The sequence below is a fragment of the Felis catus genome, chromosome B4 (assembly GCF_018350175.1).
Source record: "Felis catus isolate Fca126 chromosome B4, F.catus_Fca126_mat1.0, whole genome shotgun sequence".
NCBI classification, from domain to species: Eukaryota; Metazoa; Chordata; class Mammalia; order Carnivora; family Felidae; genus Felis; species Felis catus.
Genome location: NC_058374.1, coordinates 129,059,499 through 129,065,661, shown reverse-complemented (window position 1 = coordinate 129,065,661; position 6,163 = coordinate 129,059,499). Strand labels below are relative to the sequence as shown.

At 42.0% G+C, this 6,163-nt stretch overlaps 1 long non-coding RNA gene across 1 annotated transcript; it reads right to left on the bottom strand.

Moving 5' to 3' along the window:
* Positions 1-578: 578 nt before the first annotated feature.
* Positions 579-5,798, bottom strand: LOC109501779. The gene is made up of 3 exons (XR_002160055.3): positions 5,572-5,798; positions 3,686-3,812; positions 579-851 (listed from the first exon to the last, which is right to left on the bottom strand). It is a non-coding gene; the product is annotated as an uncharacterized LOC109501779 (long non-coding RNA).
* Between the last annotated feature and the right edge of the window lie 365 nt (positions 5,799-6,163).

The window sequence follows — 6,163 nt, the reverse complement described above, 5'->3', positions numbered from 1 at the left end:
TTTGGAATGTTCTCAGTGGCTGAAGCCTCATGAGGAGAGACAGGTAGGCCAAGAGCAGGGAGAATAATCACTTCTTCGGGAGGACTTTTGATATTTCTGTGTGACCACAACTGTCACATGGGCATTCAAATCTTGATATAGAGTTTATGAAGGATTTTAACATGTGCTATTGTGTGTGACCAGTTCTGCTAGTTAGAAATGATTATATTTTCTCATTATTATTGCTTAGAAAACTAAAGGATAGAGAAGTTATATGACTCGCCCAAAGTTACAAGCTAGGAAATAGTTGAGACAGGATTCAAGCAGAGTTGTATCTAATTTAGAAGTTCTTTTTATTTACTCTATAGATACTTACTCAGTACTTACCATATGCCAAACACCATTCTAGAGGCTTAGGAAATATCAGAAAATCAGAAGGACAAGCACCTACCCTTCTGGGTCTTACATTCTCTCCGTTATAAGTACATCATGCAGACCTTCTTGGTAGGCTCTTGATCTAACGAGTACAGGGTGGTTGTACCCAGTGCAATAATACAGCATATCTGTTTATGAAAGAGGCATTTTCCAACCACAATTAATAAGAAGAAGAACAAGCATTTATTAAAGATGTATTATGTGTGGAGCATTGCAAGAAGTGTTTTCTGTGCATTATCAAATTTATTTTCACAAGCACCCTCTGAGGCAGGTACTATTGTTCCCATTTTAAAGATGGAGAGATTGAGGCTTGAGGATTTTTTTTTTTTACATGATTCACACAGCTAGCCATATTACAGCTGGATTTGGATCCAGGAGAGTCTGACTCCAAAGCTCATGCCCTTTATCATAGCACCTCACTGTTAGCGGTTTTGTTGCTTGACAAAAAAAGAAGGAAAAAAAAAGAAGTGGTCAGAGATATACTCAAAAGGGGGGGGGGGTACCATTTTGACTGGATGTCAGCAGGAGCCGCACTTTTCTTTTTTCTCACCCACATCAATAGGACAGTGTTTCTTCAGGATTTCCAGCAACTGTGGGCTATGGTCCCTCTCCTGATAAGGTCTTGTGAGATTAAAACAATCAAAAATCAAAATGACTCTCAGTGACCTTTGTTAAAGTACTCACAAAAGAGGGCTCAAATGTATTTTTTAAAAAGTAAATAGGGGCACCTGGGGGCACTGTATCCTAGTCAGTTAAGCATCTGACTCTTGATTTCAGCTCAGGTCATGTTCTCACAGTTCATGAGCTCAAGCCCTGCATCAGGCTCTGTGCTGACAGTGCAGAGCCTGCTTGGGATTCTCTCTCTCCCTCTCTCTCTGTCTCCCCACCGCCAAAAAAAGATAAACAGTAAAAAAAATAATAGGGCGCCTCAGTGGCTCAGTCAGTTAAGCATCTGACTTTGGCTCAGGTCATGACCTCGCAGTTTGTGGGTTTTTGCCCTGCATTGGGCTCTGTGCTGACAGCTCTACCCCTCTCTCTACCCCTCTCTTACTTGTTCTCTCTCTCTCTCTCAAAAATAAATAAACATTAAAAAAACAATAAAAGGGGCACCTTGGTGGCTCAGTTGGTTAGACGCCCGACTTCGGCTCAGGTCATGATCTCAGGTTGTGAGTTAGAGCCCCATGTCAGGTTCTGTGCTGACAGTTCAGAGCCTGCAGCTGCTTTGGATTCTGTGTCTCCCTTTCTCTCTGTCCCTCCCCCACTCATGCTCTGTCTCTCAAAAATGAAGAAATGTTAAAAAAAAATTTTTTTAATAATAAAAAATAGAAAAGCAAATGTAAAAAGATTTCAAAAATAAATAAAATATTTAACAATAATAATCCAGGACTAAACTCCAAATTCTATAAGCAAAACAAGAAAGTTGTGGAGAAACATTCATGGAGACAGAAACTTGCTCCTGTCTTCATTGTATGGGGAAGTAAACAGGATTTCATTGTTGAAGGTGATAATAAGAAAAGTTAATTTTGAGTATTTTTTAATGCACAAAGGGTTTGACATTAAAGACACGCTATCTCCTCTTCTCAAAGTCCCACTAAAGGAAAAATGTCCCACACGATGATCAGGATGGGAGAAGGCTCCTTAGCAGCGGGAAGAATGGAGGGAAGGCAGAAGGGAGAAGCGGCAGCTAATCACACTGTGTCAGACTCGCTTTATGGCCCTGTATATTGTTAATTTTAACAAGTATTTTTTTTCCTGTATCCCCTTTAAAAAGTAGGCATTTGCAGTTTCTAAATGCATGTTTTGTATGTTTCATTATTTCTAAAATTAAGTACGTACCTGTTATTTCTAAATTATCATAGTAGGAGCTGTGGGGAAAGAGCTTTATTTGAAAGCAGTGGTGCCTATTTTTAAAGAGCTTAGAGCACAGCTCCCATCGCAATTTGAAAAAAAATAGGTTTATGTAGGCAATAAAACCACCTGTAATCTCATGGTAACCTAATAAAAACATTAACATTTTATTTTACTTATTTTAGTCCCCCCTCACCCCAAATACCTATTACTCATCTAAATCATGTCACTCGGGCAAACTGAAACACTGCCTTCCCCCTCTCTGTTAGATACCTTTGCTCTTTCTTTCTACACCCACTCCCCTTAACCCTATTCTGTGTCCTGGGAATCTGGCTGGTATGGACACATCAACACTTTCTCCTTCCTCTGGCATCCAGTTGGCATTTGGCTAATGGGAAATCCCAGCAGGGTTGCAGAAGGAAGGAGTAGAATGATATTGGGTTAATTTTTCTCCTTGCTCTCTTCCTGCAGGTTCACTGCAGGTAGACTTCATTTTTCAGTTGAAGATCAAAGCTCCTGTCAAGGAACTCCTGTCCATGTGACTTTCTCCTTCCAGGTGCCAGTAACTTTATCCTTCCATCCACCCTCCAGATTTAGGGGGTTGCCACCACCCTGGGGTAATGTACTATGTGACTGTACTGCACTCTCCTCTCATCTTTGTAAGGAGTCTGTTTATTAAGCTTATGTCAAGTTAGTCTAACTAAAGCTTGCCATTTATCTCCTGTTGGGATCTTGATTAAAACAATAAATGGTATCGTATGAGGTCCCAGAACAGAGACCTTCAATATTGGGTCCTGGGATTGGGTTGCTCATATGTTTGACTAATGTAGGGATAACCTCCTTGCCGCGGGGAGGTGGGATGTGGGTAATCCATGGTAAGTGGAGACATGCATCATGATTAGGGTTTCATCAATAGTAGCATGGATAATGTGCAGGGGGGGATAAAGTGCTTGTGATACCTTATGGATATGGTGATAATTATCATAAATATTGTGAAATCACATGGCTTCCTCTGTTGGCTCTGGAAGGTATTCTTGGGGGAGAGGAGAATTTGTAAGCTGTAAACACTGAACTGAGAACATGGTGGACACCTGGAAGCTTTCAGGCTGTGTTTGAAGAAGCCCTTCAGCTGCTATCATAGGGCAACTACAGTGAGGATGAGGCCACATGTCTTTGTAGCACCACTTATTATGCATCTGGTGCAATGCTACACCACAGAAAAGACTGTCATGGGAGAAAGTATGTGATCCCGAGTTGTGGGTTGAGTACATATGAGCAGGCAAGTATGAGACTGAGACTAAAACTTTAAATCCTTGAATTTCTCAAATTCCTCTGAGCTCCCTTTGGCTACAAGGCAGTTCTACCCATGCACCGCCTCTGACTCCCACCACCCACCCCCAGCCACCGTCAGCAGCAGCCTTACCATCAGAGGGGCAGCTGCGTCAGAAGCTGAAGTTGATTATCCCAGGGCTCATTCCCAGCACACCTCCCTGTCTCCAGGCCTGTCACCAGACCCAACAGAGCAAGAATTGAGGAGCAGAAGGCTATTCCTACAAGAAAGAACTTATTCACCAGAAGAATTTCAAGGCTGGGACAGCAGTGTGGGACTGAATTATAAGGGTGTTTGTGCAAGTAGGAGAGAATAGCAATTTCTAATGGGCCAAGTTCATGAACACTGGAGCATCCTTCTAGGATTTGGGACTTAATGTGTTGGTTAAGCCATGTTCCTTGGGCATTCGTGTCTCCTAGATTGGATAATTGAAATTCAGACTCAAAGCATGTGAGTTAATGAGGTTGAAATACTGGAACTTCCTTGATAGGTTTCAGAGAAGGGAGTCTGAAGGTTCAGGGAGACGGAAATGTGACAATGTGTCTACCATGTGCCATCTCGTAGCCTGCCTCTAACCATATCCTCATAGGAGAGCCTGGAGACATGCCCTTCACCAAGGCATTAACACATTCACTAGCGAGAAGAGCAGAAGCATCCTTAAAGCATGTTGTGTTGTCTGTATCCTGTGGGCTGGAGATTTGGGAACTGGATTTCCTGATCTTGATGGAGTTAATGGGATCCCACACAGCATAAGCTAGGTGGCAGCTCTTCACCATTAGACACAGAGTGGGTACAGGTAACAAGATAGACACAGGGATGGAGTGGTCACAAAAACACTCTAACTCTCAGGGATCTCTGAAGTTGGTTAATTGACCACAATATCCCTAAACACAAAGTAATCTACTAGGGTGCTGCTTTATATATATAGTAAAAATTCTAAGACTACTGGCCAGAAATATGACTTGAGTCTCTGCAGTGAGGATTTTCAACTTTTTACTTAATCCCAAAACCAAAACCGATTCACATATCCACAATCTCTCAGCCGTGGGTGAGACTGGCCCTCCTTGAAGAAGGATCCTGCTATGTTTCTCCACGTGTATAATGTGAATCTTCCTCAAATATTTCTCCAAAGGGGACTGCAGCCACTTACTAAGGTGTTATGCACTGAAAAAAAGGATAATAGCTATGTTTTCCATGGTCATTAGATACTGGCTCCTAACTGATGCTAGTATCCAGAGACCCAAAATATCTCCATGGTCCACCCTTCAGGATGGGGTCTTATAGAGACGAAGTAATAGATGGGATCTTGGCTCTAGAAGGTCTCACACGGACCCAGTGGCCCAAACACCCACCTGCCATTTCTCCCCAATCCTGGAATATGTAGTGGGAATAAATATACAGAATTGTCAGAGTAAGTGCTATGATAGTTGAGAGGGTCAAGACCAAGTGAAAGGCCTTGTAACTAATGTGAATTGATAACTGTCCCCAGAACAAGACACATAAATCAGAAATTAGCACTTACAGCAAAGATTTGAGAGACTGCAGGAGTCCTGATTCCTACCCAATTCCCATTTAACTCATCTGTTTGGCTGCTACAAAGGGCACTTATATCATGGAGTGTAACAGTTGGTTATCACAAATTTAGCCAAATGGTACTGCTACTACCAGCTATGATCCCAGAAGTATCATCTTTACTGGAGCAACCCAGCACAATTCCTGGCACATGGAGCTATGACTTGGCAAATGCTTTTTGTCCCATCTCAATTAGTAAGCAAAATCAGAATCATCCTGTGTGTACAGTAAAGCAGTGTATGACCATCTTGATCTGGAGCCATGTCAGCTCTCTTGGTGTTTGTCACTGTAGTCTGGAGGGGCCATGATTATTCTCATAACCTACTAAATATCACCCTGGTCTGTTACATTGGTGACATTATGCTAATTGGTTATGGTTAGCAGGAAAGAGCAAACACCCCATATACCTTAAGATATATCCATGTCAGAAGACACTGGACAAATCCTGTTAAATTTCAGATGCCTAGCACATTGATGAAGTTTCTAGGGTCCAATGGTCTGTGCTTATCAGCATTATGCCATTGAAATCACAGCCTGTTTGCTGTGCCTTTCATCTTCCACCGCGAAGAAAGAAGTGCAGCACTTGCAGGCTTCTTTGTGTGTTGTAGACAACATGCATCATATTTGGTCATGCTCCTCTGACCTGTTTATTGAGTAACTCATAATGATGACAGCTTTGAGTGGAGCTTAGAGCATAATAATGCTCTGTAACAAGTCCAGTCTGTGATGTAAAGCATTACAAAGCTTTGTGATGCTGCAGGCCCAATGGTATTGAAAACATGTATAGCAAACAGAGATCCTGTATGAAACCTCTGGCAAGCCCCAAAAGGTGCTTGACTCCTAGTGTTTGTAATGAGGACTTCTTCTGTGACAATTATTCTCTATTCGAAAAGCATTTACTGGACCCTGGTAGAAACTGAATGTCTAGCCATCAGACACCAAGAGACTATGAGACCTGAGCTGCTCATCATGACCTTGATGTTATTTGATACATTGAAG